Genomic DNA, 18,953 nt, shown 5'->3' with positions numbered 1-18,953 from the left:
CAAATTAAAGCTCAGTTCTGGATGCCCAGCCAGTCTTGGGAAGCAGTGTGGGGTGACAGAGAGACTGAAAGCTTGGGAAACCATAGAAGGAGACCCAAGTTTGAATCCTAGCTCTGCCAAAAAAGAGCCCTGTAACCCTGGGAAATGATTTAATGTTCCTGAGCCTCAGTGAAAAATAACAATAATTATACCTTCATGCAACTTGACGAATTCAAGGAAATAACTGCGTGTAAAATGCCTGGCTCTTTCTTTGCCAACGTGACTAGCTTTCCTTCTAGGTGATGGCCAGGGTTGTGGACCATCTGCCTCAGACTTTGCCTAGGCTTTTCCAGCAGCTCCCATTTCCAACTGGAAAAACACTTCTTTCTTTTAGGCAATCAATTTACAGAATAGACCCACTCTTTCCATGACACCTTATCCCATCCCCTCCTAAAAAGGAAGTATTTTTAGCCTTTTACGCCAGCAGAAAAGCCACTGATGAGTACATTGGTGGTATATGTACAATATGAATGTCACATCCTGACCCAAATTCCCCACTGCGGCATGAGGAAAGGAACCTCAGTGCTTAGAGTTTTATGGTGCTAAGGATGAAAAAGGATGTTTCAGATGTTCTTGAATCAAAATATTGAATTAAGAGCTGAGTGGTGAAGGAGTGAAAAAGGATGGGGTATAGTTTAAAGAAATGTTTAGGTCAATAAACAAGAGTAGAAAACCTGAATTGCTCATTGAAGCAAATAATAGGACAAAAGCATTTAAAGAGGCCCACAGTGTGGAGTCAGGTAACTAGAGGCAGATGGCTGACAAGGGGAGCAGTATAAAGTGCTTCAGCGCTTTAGGGGAGAGACTTTCACTGTCTTGTTTACATCTCTATGCCCCAGCATCTAGAAAAGTGTACCCAGAGCGTAATATCATCCACAGAGTTATTGGATGAATGAGTAAGTAGTGAATTATCTGAGGGTGTACCCTCTTGAGATATTTTTGGAGGGACAGCAATGCAAACATGGGCCAGGAGTAGAGCTACTGCCTGCAAAAGCAGCAGGTATTCTCTCATACTTCTTTGCCTTACCGACGATTGCCCTCCTACACAAGAGCAAACTGATCTTCTTACCAGTCCTTATACAATCTGACACTTCATTAACTCTGCCCCCCGCCCCCTGTGTACCTTGTGTGTCCATTACTGGAGACTCTTCTTCCTTTTAATTATCCAAACCCCTTCGACAAAAGTGATATCTCTGTCCTATAACCCTCCCCCCCCCCCATATTTCATGTCTCCAGAATGCCTTTGAACAGCCTTTCATCCTGGGCACGCACACACACACACCACACACACACACCCACCCCTGGTCTAGAAAGATCCTCTGATAATTCACTAGTTTATGAACTTCTCATCCACCATCATCTTGGAGAAGCTAGAGTTCCTTCCATCAACTCATCACAGAATTAATCTGGTCTGATATTGTACTCCTATGGCTTTTTATATACACTTCCATTATTAGCACTTACTACCGTGTTGTGTCTTTACTTTTGCTTTTTAATAATTGCAACAAGGAATTGTCGTGTATGTGTACTGCAAGCTTAAAATAAAGTCTATAGATGCAACATTTATCTTTAGGTCTGAGAAATAAATCATGTCAAGAAAGATGTAAATAAATGGAGAGATAGTCCATGTACATGGGTTGGAAGACTCAATATTGTCAAAATGTCCGTTTTTCCCAACTTGATCTATAGATTCAACACAATTCCAATTAAAAGAAAAACAGCAAGTTACTTTGGAGATATCAATAAACCGATTTTAAAGTTTATAGGGAGAGACAAAAGACCCAGAATAGTGAGCACAACGTTGAAGGAGAAGAACAAAGTTATAAGACAGACATCACCCAACTTCCAGACTCCCTATAAAGCTATAGGGATCAAGGCAGTGTGATACTGGCAAAAGAATAGACATATAAATCAATGGAACAGAATAGAAAGCTTAGAACAGACCCAGACAAGTACAGTCAATTGCTCATTGACAAAGGAGCAAAGGCTATTTAATGGAGAAAGGATGGTCTTTTCAACAAATGGCACTGGAGAACTGGACATCCATATACCAAAAAATGAATCTAGATACAGACTTCATACTCTTCACAAAAATTAATTCAAAATGGGTCATAGACCTAAATATAACAGGCAAAACTATAAAGCTCCAAGAAGATAACATAGGAGAAATGCAGATAAACTTGGGTTTGGAGATGATATTTTAGCTACAGTACCAAAAGCATGAGCCATTAATTTGATTTAATTGAAATTAAAAACCTTTATTCTGCCAAAGACACTGTTAAGAGAATGAGAAGATGATCTACAAATTGGGGAAAAAAATCTTTGAAACACATATTTTATAAAGGACTTATATCCAAACTATACAAAGAACTCTTAAAACCCAACAATAAGAAAACAGACATCCCACTAAAAATAGGAAAATGATCTGGAAATCTCACAAAAGAAGATACATAGATGGAAATAAGCATGAAAATATGTTCAACATCAAATGTCTTCAGGAAGTTGCAAATTAAAACAGTAACACACCACTACACACATATTAGAAGGGCTAAAATCCAAAACATTGTCAACATCAAATGCTGGCAAGGATATAGTGCAAAAGGAAATTTCATTCACTGTTGGTGAGAATGCACAATGGTGCAGCCACTTTGGAAGACAGTTTGGCGATTTGTTAAAAAACTAAGTATAGTCTTACTATATAATTCAGTAATTGTGCGTCATGGTACTTACCAAACGAACTGAAAATTTATGTCCGCACAAAAGTCTGCATACAAATGTTTGCCGCAGCTTATTTCATAATTGTCAAAACTTGGATGCAACCAAGATGTTGTTCAATAGGTGAAGAGATAAACTGTAGTACATCCAGGCCATGGGATATTATTCAGAAATAAAAAGAAATAAGCTATTAAACCATGAAAAGACATGGAGGAAACTTAAGTGCCTATTGCTAAGTGAAAGAAGCCAATGTGACAAAGGCTCCATATGATATGATTACAACTATATGAAATTCTGGAAAAGACAAAACTATAGAGACAGTAAAAAGTAGTTACTAGGGGCTGGGGAAGGGGGAAGCTAAGATAGATAAATAGGTGGAACACAGGGGGGTTTTAGGGCAGTGAAGCTATTCTATATGATAGTTTAGTGGTAAATATATGCCACTATGTATTTACCAAAACCCATGGAAAGTACAATACAAAGAGTGAACCCTAATGTAAACGATGGACCTTAGTTAATAATACTTCAATATTGGCTCATCAATTGTAACAAATGTTCCACACTACTGCAAAATATTATAATAGGTAAAACTCTGTATGGGGTAAGAAAGTATATGAGAAATCTCTGTACTTTCCATTCAATTGTTCTGTAAATCTAAAACTGCTCTAAGAAATAAATTAGGTTAAAAAATACTACCAAATAATTCACAATAAATAAATAAATAGGTCATGCCTTTATGGTCTTTGGTCCTTGGAGAATTTACATTGTATATTTCATAACATTTATTACAGCCTTATAATTTTAAAAAAAACAAAAATAAATTAAAATTCTCATGAAATACCACTACCCAGAAATAAATACCATTACGTTTGGAAATGTTTAACAAATGAATATTATCTATTTCTCTGGTCACTGTTTTGTTCTGGCATTTAATTAGCTATGATCTTGTCTTATTTACTGGAGTATAGGTGTCCTGAAACCAAGGCCTGTGTTTTTCCTAAAGTCCATTTCAGAGTATCTTGTATGTAGTCTCTTCTAAACATATTCTTTTATTAATTGATTCATTAATCAATGGGGTACCTCTATCTGGGCCTGCTTCGGCACTCATGGCTTCTCAAATCTCAGTCCCACATTTCTGCTGAGTATCAACTGAGTAAAAGGAAGTGTTTGCATAAGCAGAAAGCTTTGTGATTGTCTCAGAATGGCTGCAAGATGTGGGGATAAAGGAGAGAAAAGAACAAGTAGATTCTGATGCCAGTCCCTCCCCATCTGTCTGTGACTGTAGGCCGGACAGCAATCTCCTCTAAGCCTCACTCTCCTCTCCTATGAAGTGGGTCATAATTTAAGCAGACACATCATCCTGTTCACAGCACATTAGGTAATTCTTAATGCTTTTCCTCTGCACCATTCTTTTAGCTGACTCAAGAGCTCTCAGTCTTGCACCTGGACTCTTGCCAAACGAGTTAAATAGGTTTATTTTGATTCTGCCTTTCAGTTTAAGCTGTTCTTTCTGACCGAACAAGCCCCAGAGTTGAAGCCTTGCTATTTATAAACAACGTGACTCTCCTGTTTTTTTCAGAGACTCTATTTTTAGCTTTAGCAAAATCACCAAGATTTTGTGTCTGTTAAATGCATGCGGCAGAGATTTTTTAACTAAAAAGTGGGATACAGAATAATTTCTTGAAGAATAAAACTTTGCCCTTTAAATTTTCCTTAAGTAGTTTAAAGACACGTAGATAACTAGGTTATCTACTATGATGTTAGAGCTGAGAGGGACTTGAGAAATTATCTGGTCCACCTCCTTTATTAAGGATGTGAAAATTGAGTACCAGAAGGAAGCAACGTTCAAGGTCACACAGCTATCAGAACTGAGATTAACAGCAAAGTGCATTAGTCTGTTTCACCAAAAAAAAAAAAAAGTAAAAATTGAGTGAATATAACTACTCATGAGATGATTATTGATAAGTCATGGGTAAATGCATAAATTCCACTACTCTTCTGGTCCTTGTGAGAAGAAGTTTCTTAAAATTAACACCTCTAAATGAGCCTCATTTTCCTAAGGGTATACCCATAAAGTAGATATAAGTTGGAATACATATAAGTAGGGTGTTTGAAATTTTGTGTCCATGTGGGCAGAGAAGTAATAGCATAAAAGTTCTAGCCATGTTAGGTATTTCTTTCTTTATAGACACTCTCTGTTCTTGTAAGTAAGTGCTGGATGCAGGTTGCTACTTGTACTATGGGAAGGCATAGACCAGTCTGGATCTAGGCTCTGCCACAAATACACTCTCTCAGGCTGTCTCCCCCTCTGTATTCATTTTTTCCCTCCTCTGCTCAGCAAAACTTTTTATCATAATTTGAACGGTGAGTTCAAAGACATAGGTTTGAGCTTAGGGGAAAGAAAAACACTCTAGTTTGTTTTTTTTTTTAATACAGCAGGTTCTTATTAGTTATCTATTTTATACATATTGTTGTGTACATGTCAATCCCAATCTCCCAATTCATCCCACCACCACCACTTTCCCCCCTTGGTGTCCATACGTTTGTTCTCTACCTCTGTGTCTCTGTTTCTGTTTCCACATATACGATATTTAAACTAGAAACGACTAGGTCTCCACATGGTGCCTCCAAGCTCGCTCTAATCTACATGGCTTGAGACAAAGAGCCAGATATTAGTGAAGTGTGCCTGACTTTCATTTGCCTTTGTATTCTCCCCAGTGACCTAGCAGAAAAGAGAAGTGTCCGACCAAGGCAAGACATTAGTACCCCTGGGTCCCCTGTACTAGCACCTTCTACCATCTTAGCATTATCCCAGCCTTACATTGCATCCTGTTAAATCCCTAGCAAGGAGTACCTGTAATGTACCAGACACTACTTGAGGTGCAATATTTACCTTATTTCTAATCTTCAACAAGCCCTGCAAGAAAATAAAATCTGGGATTGAAGAGTGAAATCCTAGAGCTCTAGACTGTCAAGTCTTCTTATTCCTAACACTAAAACAGATGGAAACAGAGGCTGGCACTGAACAAAATGATACATTGTATTCACCATTCAACTAACACCACCAAAGGCAACCCCAGGCACACAGCTTAAAGATGACATTATTTACATTTGGCCCTCCATATCTGCAGATGGGGGACCCACAGACACAGAGTGCTGACTGTACTATGCCATTTTATATAAGGGACTTGAGCATCCACGGATCTGGGTATCTGCCGGGGTCCTGGAACCAATCAGATACCAAGAAATGACTGTACATTGTAGCTGTGGAAATTGAGGCTAATGGAAATTATATTTGGTGCTCAGTTTCCGACAGGTTAGTTGTAACATAATGGAGTTTAACTCAGGGATTGCATTTTCATATATAACTCTTCCCATAACAGCGAGAGTCTATATTTGGCTTGAGAAATGATTGATGTTCCCTTTGAGAAAATGCTTTTTAAAGATACACACATTTGTTCATGGGTGTGTCTGAAGTTCTGGGAATTAACTACAAATAGAGTAAACAAGTGCAGCCACAAAGAGCCAGATCTGGGGTAATGAGGAAGCTATTAAGATTCTCCATCCTGACCGTGCCATGGTTGGGAATAAATAGCAGCTTTCCTTAGAGACTTCTGAAAAAAAAAAAAATCGGAAGAAGGGGCTGTGAGTAAGATGTCACGGAGTCCAAAGTTTTCCTGACCAGATGGGAAGTTCACGAACAGGGTGAATAGAGAAAGCCTAGTAGCCCCCCAAGGCATGTAATTTAATAAAGCACCAGCTACTATCCATAGGAGTGATTTTTTTCAAAGTCATTTACTTAAAAGTCAGTGGAATCAATACTGTTTGCTTTACCTAGAATGCCAGTCTTGTCTTTTCTGCATTGTGAAAATATATTTATTAATTAAAAGACCCATGTAAAAAGTCACTTCTGTAAAAGCTGTATCCATTCCCTAGTTACTCTTTTCTTTACATGATAATACATATTATTCTGTATTATAATTCTGATAATTAAGTTATCATGCTCTGCTTGTATTCATTTGGGTGCTGTCAGGCAGGCAGCCCCACTATGAGTAATATGTTAAAAAAAAAAAAAAGATACCTATTAAGCCATAGATAATTGTGGGAGATGGATATGAGGTCTAAGGAAGACAGTTGCCTCAGCATCTGGCAGTAAGGTCTAAAGTCGCTGAAGGTCTGTAAGGCTGGTAGTTAGGAAAAAAGCTGGAAGTAAAATTGAGACCAGCTGGACAAACTGAAACCTGTAAAGAAAACTGGAATCCATGAGAACAAAGGGGAACCTACAGCTGTCACTGCCTCCAACCTCAACCACATGGGTGACCTACAGAGGAAACTGATGTTCCTTGTCTAAGACTTGAAAAAAATCCAGATATCCAGCAGCAGGTGGGGGAGCTACAATTTGACCACAACATTAAGCCGCTAGTTTTGTACCAGCTAGCAATTAAGTCAGCCTATTGGCAACCAAGTATAAATGTTGCAGTGGCTTTTGTCACCTTACACCAACATTTGGAAAATAGTAACTGTGGTTTCACTTCTACATTCCAAGTCGTGCTCATAGTTTTTTCTTGTGTTAAACCCTAATGTGGATTCACATAGAGAAGAGAATTCTGTGAAGGTTCAACTTAATTAAGTTGATAGAGTGTAAAGCCATCCTATACTGTGATTTCACCGAAGAGATGCTGCATGTCATGTTCATGTTTGTAAGACATTAAAGTGCCTAACCTTGTGTCTAGACCACAGTAGGAACTTGTAAAAATTAAAAAAAAAAAACAGCCTCCAAATTCTTTGCAGTGGGGCCTATCCACCTTCCGCTTCTGAACCTAAGGAAAAGGCACCTTCCACTTCCTACTTCTTGCGACACTTGCTGTTAGACCTCAGCCATGCCACAAGGAAACCCAGGCTACATGGTGAGACCATGATCCACCTATCAGCTCCAGCAGAAGTCCCAGCTGACAGGGTACATCAGTTGCTAGACATGTGAGTTTGGAGGCCTTTGCAAGGACTTGAAATTTAGACACGATCTAACTACACCCATATGAGAGACCCCTAGTAAGAACTTCCCAGTCAACATAGAGAATCCTGCTTAGTGTATATATAGCTGAGTCTAGTCAATATACAGAATTCTAGAGACAGTAATAAAATCATACTCATTGGTTTAAGCCACAAATTTTGGGGTGACCTGTTATGAATAAATAGATATTTGAAATAGATTTTAGTATCAAAAGTGGGGTGCTGCCATAATAAACAAAACAAGTGGCAATTGACCTTGGGATTAAGCAGTGAGAAGAAACTAGAAGGACTTTGAGGAGACTGCTAGTAAGAGCCTAAAATACCTCAAGAAATCTTTCAGTGAGAGCTTAGAGAAAAGTAAGAATAATCTTTTTAGAAGCTGGAGGAAAGAGAACTTGTGTAGTGGCAGAAAGTCTGATTATCTTGGCACTATGGCAGTGTATTAATTAGATGATGTAACTGATGATCTCAAAGATTTTCAGCCGGTGTCTTGGTAAAATGGGAGAGGAAAGAAATGAGCTAAAGAACAAACAGTTAAATGTAAATGTGTCAGGGCTTGCTGCTTTCCAAATTCATGCTGTTTTCCATTTCCAGCCTCTCCAGACAGCAAATGAGTCTAAAATTAAGAATGGCTTTGGACAAAGACCAAATAGAGGATGGGCTGTGCTATGACCTGAGAACAATCAAAGCAGTGTCTCATAAAAATCTCCAAACAAATAAGAGCTCATCTATGGATTATAAGGTGACACCTTGCAGATTCTCTCCATTAAACAATGGGCTTCGGATCATCTTCAGGCCATTTTCTGACAACAGCTTCACAGGAAACCTAAAGTAGAAAAGAGCTCTTCTAACAGGGATGTATGATTTGGTTTATTCTAATGGAGAAAAACCACATAAAACTTATTTTAAAAATTACAAATATTTTATTTCTCAGGATGATTTTGGCTATTTGGGGTCTTTTGTGTTTCCACACAAATTTTAAAATTATTTGTTCTAGTTTTGTGAAAAATGCCATTGGTATTTTGATAGGGATTGCACTGAATCAGTAGATTGCCTTGGGTAGTATGGTCATTTTAACAATATAAATTCTTCTAATCCAAGAGCACAGTATGTCTTTCCATCTGCTTGTGTCATCTTCAGTTTCTTTCACCAGCATCTTACAGTTTTCCAAATACATATCTTTTACCATCTTTGGTAGGTTTATTCCAGGATATTTTATTCTTTTTGATGTGATGGTAAATGAGATTGTTTCCTTAATTTCTCTTTCTGATAGTTCATTATTAGTGTATAGAAATGCAACAGATTTCTGTGTATTAATTTTGTATCCTGAAACTTTACCAAATTCATTGATGAGCTCTAGTAGTCCTCTGGTGGCTTCTTTAGGAGTTTCTATGTAGAGTATCATGTCATCTGAAATAAATTTCTTATGGAAGCATCACAAGCTGGGATATAAGGAAATAGAGGCAATGCAAAATGAAAAGGGTGTTAGGACACAGGTTGAGAAGATTAATTAGTTGTAAAGTCAATTTTCTTATGAAAAAGGATGCATGACTCAGAGGAAGGAACCATGAGCCAAGTACTGAACCAAAACGTGGAAGAATCACTCCCAGAGAAGAATAAAGGACCCTACGCAGGAATGGAGGAACACTTGCCTGGCTGAATTTCAGAATTATTATGGGCCAGTAACTTCCCTGTGCACTTTGTTGTCCGCCTTGTTCTAAAGGAGCGTCAGTAGATGTTATTCTGTACCTGTTCCAGCATTGTATGTTTAGTGACTGTGGGGGTCAGATAAGTTGTCTTTTTAGTTTATATGTCTTTAGATTGAGAGAATCCAGAATCCAAGGGTCTGTTCTTAAGGCACCACACTCAAGGAGCCAATATAAATGAAAAAATGTGGACCTTGATGCTGGGCCTAATGCCATGATGTGATAAAGTTGTGGGATCTTGGGAGTGAGTGAACGTATTTTGAATTTTGGAGTAATGTCCATAATTGTGGTTGGATACCAGACTGTGGAGGTTTTCAATAAAGACTTGACATATTTGATTGAACTGGATTCTGTGACTGCTCTTATAATAGATTACAGCAAAAGGGACACCTTGCCCAGGCTGTAAGAAACTGGCCACTTCCACTTCCTGCTACTGGGACAGTTGCTCTTAGAACATATGTACAACGCTGTGAGGAAGCTCAGGCTATGTAACAAGGCCATGGGTAGGTGTTCAGCAGACCGCCCCAGCTGTGGTTCCAACCAGTGGCCAGCATCAACCACCAGACATGTGAGTGAGGAAACCTTTGGTATAACTTCTGTCCTACCCATTGACTAGTTTCAACCACATGAGAAGCAAGAACCACTAAGCTGAGCATAGTCAAACTCTAGAATTCTGAGAAATAATTTTTAAAAATTGTTATTTTAAGCTTTTAGGTTTTGGGGATATTAATTATATAACAATAGATAGCTGGAATAGTATTTAATAATGATTGATAAATTAATAAAATAATTAATGATGAACTCAAGAAGATTTCTTATTATTAATCATATTTTGTGGAGTGTTTAGGTATTTCAAATAATTTCCTAGATGAGAATTTGAATTTTTAAGAGTTCGAGGAACTACTTTTCTAGGACATAGAGTTACCTTCTTTAATTTTCCATTTCAGTCTTCTTTCTGCTGTGTCACTGAGAAATAGTACTCATCATAAAATAAAGCACTGATTAAGAATTTTATCTGTCATTATCATCATAGAAATATAAACTGGTCCTCCTTTCTCAGTGCTGATAATGTAATTTGGCTGAAGTAGGAAACAAACAATATGAGTGAATATCTGGATTAACCATTAGATTAATATATACATAAATAATTTATATTGCTCCATTCCTATTTTTTCTTTTAAGTTAAAACAAGACAATGAATGTCTATGATATGCCTTCCCTTTTCCCAGGAAGCAGCATTTAAAAATATGGCTCCTCTCTTCAGAAACAGACTCACAGACATAGAGAACAGACTTGTGGTTGCCAAGGAGGAGGGGTAGGTGCGGGAGGGATGGATTGGGAGGTTGGGATTAGCAGATGCAAACTATTATATATAGAATGGATAAGCAACAAGGTCCTATTGTGTAGCACGGGGAATTACATTCAATATCCTGTGATAAACCATAATGGGAAATAATATGAAAAATAATATGTATATATGTATAACTGAATCACTTTGATGTACAGCAGAAACTAACACAACATTGTAAATCAACTACAATTCAATAAAATAAATTTAAAAAATAAAATAGATTATGGCTCCTCTCTCAAGGACTCAGCTAGTTAGGGGTCAAGATTAACAAACGTGAAATACATTCATACAGCACCATCCGCAGGAAGAAAAACTGGACTCAGAATTAGGAAACTTTTGTCCTAGATCACGGGTTGACAGTTTTTTTCTGTAATAAGTCAGATAGTAAATAATTTAGGCCTTACAGGCCATATAGTCTCTGTTGCAACTACTCAGCTTTGCTATTGGAGCATGAACACAGCCATAGACAACATGTAAATGAATGAGTAAGGTTGTGTTCCATTAAAACTTTATGAACAAAAGCAGTGGGCCCACTGGGTTCAGTCGACAGGTTGTCATTTGCTGACTCCTGTTCTAGACCTTGCCTTGCCATTGGTTAGTTGTGGGACCAAGGATAAGTCGCATGGCAGCTCTGAGCTTCATTTTCCTTATCTATAAAATGGAGATAATAGTGGCAGCCTCCCTGACGTTAGCAGTGTGAGAAGATGCTAAAGGAATACCTGTGCATAGAGTGATGCACGACTTACCAAGAGTAGAATTTGGGTACCAAGCAAAGGTTGTTCGCTTGGAAAAAGTAATAATATCTGGAGATCCAGCGCACAATGACCAAATCTTTGGGAGAAGGGATTTGCCCGCCGTGCCTTACTGAGTTTACTAAAAGGTGTACCAAATTAAATCAATAGATAGTGGAAGAAGTGGGAGGAAGGGAATAAGGGTAGTAGACTGAGGCAAATCCTATTTTTAATTTCACAAGACCTACATTTAATTTTCATAATAAAGACACAACGGTATTGTGAAAAAAAATTTAAAAAATAAAGGAATACTTGTGGACTTTCTTTGAAATCTCTGTTGTGCTATGGAGATGTTAAGTTAGTTGTCATTATTATGTTTGTTTGTTTTTCCCAAGTCTCTTGGCTCTGTTCTCTTAGCTATCTTTTGTACCTTTCTTGGGAAATTGCAGTCATTCCTCTTCACTTTGGGCTGGAGAGAAGTTTGTTGGGTCCATCTCAGGCCCTCTTGGCCTTCATATCCCAAGCAGTCATCTTAATTCTGTGGTTTATGATTTGCTCTTTCATAAGTTGTCTTTCTGTGACCCTGCTATCTAAATTAGCTGTCACCGCTTTCTTCAGTAGACTCTGCTTCATTCTCTTTATGGTGTTTATCACAATCTGAAATTATCTTCTTCTTTTATATCTTTGCCTCATAATTATCTGTCAGTCCCATTAGGATAACAATTTATTTTCTGATTTGTTTAGTAGTATCTCCTCAGCACTTAGGGATGCACTTGCCATATATTATGGATTCAGTACACATTTGTTGAATGAGTTGAATGAATGAAATGCACAATATTCTCTCACCCTGTATGCAAAGGTAGAATTGACGTCATATACCTGGTCTGACCACTATAATTTTCAGAACCTGAACCAGAAATTTTACTTTTATATCATTCAGCAAAGTGAAGATGTCTATTACAATATGTAAGATTTTATGAAGACATTGACAGAGGTTAATTGAGAAGCCTGTAACTATAGAGTGAGAACTATATCCTGTACATTGAACTTGAACATAATCATATGCAACACATTTTATGTAGTATATTGTGGAATTCTGATACTAACTTGTGTTTTTTTTCCCTTAGCTCAGCCTGGCTTTGGGGACTGCATTTTCTCTGCTCTGAACAAATATTGTTCCTTTCATCATTCCAGGTATTTTTATTTATTTCCATGTGCTCTGGGCTTCTGTGTACTTGCAATTGTTATCTGTTTATTCCAGGGCCCTTCGTTATACTGGTTATAGAAAGTATCCCGTTTCTGCTTATTTGGTTATTATAGTTCATTTGACAAGAGCGTGCTTTGTCAGCTGCCTGTCTGCAGAGTGAGTCCTGCAATACGCTCTTTGCCAGTTGCTTGATATGCCGAAGTTGTCCGTTCTCCTTGTATGTTTCTCGCTCTCTGTGATTTGATTCTCTTTGGGAATGGGAGTGAGGTTCAAGGGCTACTCTTTTTTATTGGACATACACTTGCCAAATTGAGTTTAAGTTAAAAGCAGATTGCCTTTTGCCTAGAAACACAGATACCATCACACGATGTAACACTCTGAAACTCTCACCCTGGCTAAAGCAGATGAGGATTTTACTCAGAATGCATTTCAGCACCAGTAATATGTGGGCACAAAAACCCCAACATTCATCACATGCTTACTGAACCTGACGCAGGTTTTCTGAAGGACACAGAAAAATAGTGACGCGTTGTTGGGGGGCGGTTTCGGGTCATCTTTAAACAGGATGTTTTAAAAAGCTGAGTTTCTAAAGACTAAGTAGGCGCAGAGCTTCCCAAAATATGGAGAAAATCCCCCTAGTGTCTCTTCCATCCTTAAATATTGATGATCCAGTGCAAAGTCAAATGTTTAGAGTTTTCTTATTTAATAGGATGGTGGCAGAGAGGCAATAAATTTAACACAGATTATACCTGAGCTCCATAGACTCAGACAATGCAAAGAAAGCTGTTTTGTATATTTTCTGTGTGCCATTGTTCTCTTCCTCTCTGTCCTTAATTTAATCTGGCAGCACTCTACAGAGGTATGGTAAGAGACCGAGCGTGAGAGTTTGTTTGCGCTGGCTTGCCAAGTGATTTGAAAGCCTTCTTAAGGATTTTGAACACTGTCTTGAAGGGTACCTGTTAGACACGGACAAGTTTTAGGCAGTAAATTACTTTGTCAAATTTACAATTTAAGAGCTACCTCTGGCTATGGTGCGGGGGATGGATTTGGAGTATGCTGAGACTAAAGGCAAGGAGAAGATTCTGGAACCTAATGCCACTGCCTCTAAGAACCATAGTAACTGAAACAGGGAACAGGGATCCTGTGAAGAGGGCAGAGAGAGAGATCAGTTGTAGGGAAGCCTCTTCTTAGTGGTGGCTTTTGAGTGCCTGTCTTGGTCTGGACTCTGATTAGTATGCCCACCCCCTACCCCTTATCCTCTGAAGCTCTAACACCCCAAGGTGGGGAGGGGTATAGAAAATCAACCTAATCATAATCTAGTTTTTTTTTTTTTTTTATACAGCAGGTTCTTATTAGTTATCTATTTTATACATATTGGTGTATATATGTCAATCCCACTCTCCCAATTCATCACACCACCACCACCACCCCCTGCCGCTTTCCCCCCCTTGGTGTCCATACGTTTGTTCTCTACATCTGTGTCTCTATTTCAGCCCTGCAAACTGGTTCATCTGTACCATTTTTCTAGGTTCCACATATATGCGTTAATATACGACATTTGTTTTTCTCTTTCTGACTTACTTCACTCTGTATGACTGTCTCTAGGTCCATCCACGTCTCTACAAATGACCCAATCTAGTTCTGATATTAAAAAAAAAAAGTCACCTGGAGTCTTTGCTTGGCCAGAGGAACTCAGTTCAGATATTTGCTGACTCTTTACCTTCAGATTACTAATCAGACTCAGAGTATGTATGGGAAACACACACACACGCACACACCCTCTTAACACTCAAGCCCTCTTACATTGTAATTCCGCCCCTCCCCCCACCCCCCCATTTCTCTGCTTCTCTGAATATTTCCTTGATTGCATGTGACATGGGAGACAGGAATGTGCTGTAGCCTAAGTGACGTCTGGTTCTTACATTAAATATTCATACTTTTCCTACCACGTTAGAAGCAAGTCAGCCACGTATTTTGTACTTAAGAGAAGAAGTGATCTGTCTGTGCACTAAAGGGAACGCTGGATGTGTTAGACAAATGAGAAATAATAGTGCTAGTCTTTAACTTAGGACTTGCCCAAAGGACTTCGGAGGATGTTTTGGACTTAATTTAAATTTAAGTGTTGACTTCATATGATATTGCTTATATGTGGAATCAAAAAAATGATACAAATGAACTTGCATACAAAACAGAAATAGACCCACAGACATAGAAAACAAACTTATGGTTACCAAAGGGGAAAGGGATGGGGGAGGGATAAATTGGGAGTTTGGGATTAACATATACACACTGCTATATATAAAATATATAACCAACAAGGATGTACTGCATAACACAGGGAACCATGCTCAATATTTTGTAATAACCTACTAGGGAAAAGAATCTGAAAAAAAAAAAAAATATATATGTATGTATATATATATATGTGTGTGTGTGTGTGTGTGTGTATATATACACACACACACACACATATATATATGAATCACTTTGCTGTACACCCGAAACTAACACAACATTGTAAACCAACTCTACTTCAATTACAAAAAAAAATTAAGTGCTGACTACAAAACTAACTCTTATTAAGCCCAGATTAATAGCCTCTGTGTGTCTGCTACAAACTTTTGGGATGCCCTTCCTGTCTCATATTACAATGGATTGTCATGAACTCTAAATCAGAGCAGATAATATTATTTCCAATTTGCAGATGAAAACTATGAGATCAGGGAGGTAAGATAATTATCAATCAACTAGTAATTGTCAGAACTAGGATCATGACTAAGATTCTGAAGCCGAATCCAGCCTCTGTACCCCAACACTGAATTAAATCTCAGAGACAGAGTTTTGGGTGAAGTAGGAAAGAGTAGCTTTATTGCTTTGCCAGGCAAAGGGGGCCACAGGGGGCTAATGCCCTCAAAACTGTGTGTCCCAACCTGGAGGGTGTAGTGAGGAGTCTTATAGTAATGGTTCAAAGAGGAGGGTGTGATCAGCTCGTGGACATTCTTCCGATTGGTTGGTGGTGAGGTAAGCGGGAGTCAGCATCACCAACCTTCTGGTTCCAGCCTGTCTGGGCTCTACGGGCTTGTGGGCAGCAAACCATTAACTCCTCCCACCTGGTGGGGGTCTCAGTATCTGCAAAACAGCTCAAAGGTATTGTTATGTGTATCCCTTGAGGGGGAATCATGACCTTACCCCAATGCTGCACTATTGTTTCTTGACTGTTCCTCCCTTGTCTCCACATACCTTCCCTTTCCTAATTAGCATCTGTTTGAACCTGCCCATTGGAGCTCCGGGAAGCTCATGGAGGCTGAATGAAGCCTATTTCCTGTAATCAAGAAACTGGGGACACAGAAAGGCTTTTGTGCCCAGGAGCCCCACAGGGTCCTGCTCGGTATCAGCTTCACTGAAGTGTTTTCCACTTCCTGTTTGATGATCTGCTCTAGGCTTTTACTTCAGTCCTGGAGGTTTCATCCTCCTCTTGAATGTGTTCTGCTTAGGTTCCTATTAGAGGCTCGCTAGTCCTGGAAAACCCATGCATGCTGACTCTTATGTAAATGTCTATTGAATTGTTCTCAGTCAGAAAGCTAAAGCCTTACTGCAGAAACCAATTCCATGAAGTCAGAATGTCAAGTGAAGTCATAGTTATACAAAGAGCTGAACACCATGGCATCCAAGACTGTCGTCTTGTCCTATGTCTCTCTCTCATTAGTGTATATGATCCTGAGAAATTTATCTGCTTCAGTTTTCTCCTTGGTACATGGGGAAATACAGTCTTCCTGGCCTGGAAGAAAAATGGATGTGATATCTAAATGAGAAAGCATGTGTGAGCATGTTTCCTAAGTGTGAGGTGTTGTAAAGGGTAAGATCTACGTGTGAGTAAGGGGCAGTCGTGCAGGGTCTCGTCTGTCTCATCTGGCTAGAGTCTTTCCATCCCTGGGGGGAGACACTCTCCCTGCTTCCATTCCTCAAAGTTCCATGTCCCAGAATCAGAAAGAAGCCACAAGTATGCTCTCACTGCGACCCAGGAGGACAGAACTCCCTCCTGGAAATTACTCACCCCGACTTAGAACCTTACCATTCATTCATTCATTCATTCATTCATTAATCATGTATTTAGTGAAATATTCTTTGAAGAACTAAGATATGGAATTAGAAAACAAGGTCTCTCCCTCAAAGGATGTGGTCCAGTAGGGAAAGTCTGCATGTAACTAAGCTACCTCAGAACAGTTTAATATGTGTATTTGTGCGTGGGTGCATGACTTAAGAACAGGCTTTTATGAGATAATAGGACATAGCTAAACCAAAATGGCAAGGATTTCCCAAGAAGGCCACCCGTCTATAGAACCTGCTAGAGAAATAGAATAGTCCCGACAGCACAAGGGAAATGATTCCCAGGAAAACAAATTCCTGCTGCCTCTGTAGGAGTAGTGGCCAAGCCTAGGCAGCAGGTAGAAGTTTTCTGTACACTGTGACATTGAATTCTCACAGGCTCCCCAGGAAGTAGTATTGTATCCACTGTTTGTAGGAAACAGAACAGAATATAACTCAGCTGGTGGAAGACCAGGATTTGTAACCAGGTCTGTCTCAAGTCCAAGGCCATGTTATTAACCACGACAATTACAAGCAGAGTCTCCAACGGTGTCCTGTTTAGAATCACACAGAAAGTGGTTAAGCTGCAAATAATACTGAATTCTGTCTAGTTCCAAACCTTGTGCCCTTAATCCTTCACTGTCCTAGAAACACAAATGCCAGAATTTAAGAACAATTTCTTTGGAGATCATTCTGTGAGTTTGCTAGGGTTGTCATAACAAAAGACCACAAACTGGGTGGCTTAAACAACAGAAATGCATTGTCTCACAGTTCTGGAGGTTGGAAGTCTGAGATCATGGTGTCAGCAGGGTTGGTTCCTTTGGAGAGCTATAAAAAAGAATCTGTTCCAGGCCTCTCTTCTAGCTTTTGGTGGTTGCTGGTGATATTTGCCATTTCTAGGCTGTAGATGCATCAACCTGATCTCTGCCTTCATCTTCACAGGGCGTTCTCCCTGTGTGTGTCTCTGTGTCCAAATCTCTCCTTTTTATTTATTTTTTTTAAGGACACCAGTCATATTGGATTAAGAGCCCGCCTTACTCCAGTATCTGCTCATTTTAACTAGTTCCATCGGTAATAACCCGATTTCCAAATACAGTCACATTCTGAGGTACTAGCGGTTAGTCCTTCCACATATGAATTTTGCAGGGACACGATTCAACCCATAATAGTCCTCCAGCATTGTTGAGGCTTCCAGTGCACGTGGAGACATTACAGGGAAATGTGTTTAGAGAGACAGACAAGGAAGAATCATGGAAAGCTTATTCCAGTCTTACTGAGGAGTTTGTTCTCTTTGAAGAGAGAAAATGCTGAATATAAGCAGTGCTACTGCTGCTGCTTCCACCAGAGTAAGTGTGTTGCCTTCAAGCAATAGCACTGCCTTGTTTATGCCCTTCCAGGGCATCCATGAGGACATGACTGACAGTGATAACGCGTAATTGACTAAGCAAGAATCTGGCTGCTGGCGTGTTCTCCTTCTGCACAGAGGATTCTCACAGGGGCGCCGCTCCAAGAACCTGCCCACCAGGCCCAGCCCTGGGCCACCTGTGTCTCTTGCATCATTCATTACCAGGTGTCCTCGCCTCAACTTGCAAAACACAGGTGTCTCGAGCAAGCAAGAACTCACTGCCGAAGTGGTGCGGAGCCTCCAGGAAAGCTCCTGTGAGACAGACATTGATCAGGTTCAAGCTCTGGGGCAAAGAGAATGAATGAGCTTCAGTTGGAGTGACACCCTGGCTTTCTAGTGTCAGGACAGCACCCCGTATTCTACATCAGTGTCTGTCTTCCACAGAAGGCCTCCCTTCCAAGCTGGACTTGAGTCCCTATCATTATCTTCAGAACAGACCACAGTTCTCTTTGCAGACAGTTACATACTGGGGCTAATTTTAGGTATTACCAACTTGGAGTTTATTTTGGGTTCCAGAAGTTTACATTTAGGTCTGTTAAAAAGCACAACCTGCAAGGTTGTGTGTATGTGTGCTTGTGTGTGTGTGTGGCATGTGTGTGAAGCTCATCAACCTTCTTTAGTAACTCTGAATACTAGTTTTTTATAGAATATTTTCAATGGATCGCTAATTTCATGCCAGAATTCAAATGGAAATTTAAACGAA

At 39.3% G+C, this 18,953-nt stretch overlaps 1 long non-coding RNA gene across 3 annotated transcripts in view; it reads left to right on the top strand.

The window, feature by feature from the left end:
• Nucleotides 1–5,315: 5,315 nt before the first annotated feature.
• Nucleotides 5,316–18,953, top strand: part of LOC309660911 — an 88,626-nt gene continuing 74,988 nt past the window's right edge. Inside the window, exons 1-2 of one of the 3 annotated variants that reach the window (XR_014263705.1) lie at nucleotides 5,316–7,731; nucleotides 8,359–12,746. This is a non-coding gene — a long non-coding RNA (uncharacterized lncRNA). Of the gene's footprint in view, nucleotides 18,733–18,953 lie in introns of all 3 variants that reach the window. The other 2 variants (XR_014263706.1, XR_014263707.1) reach the window with 2 other exon arrangements.

Source organism: Balaenoptera physalus (assembly GCF_965194825.1).
Source record: "Balaenoptera physalus genome assembly, chromosome: 5".
NCBI classification, from domain to species: domain Eukaryota; kingdom Metazoa; phylum Chordata; class Mammalia; order Artiodactyla; family Balaenopteridae; genus Balaenoptera; species Balaenoptera physalus.
This window is presented reverse-complemented; position numbering and strand designations above follow the sequence as displayed.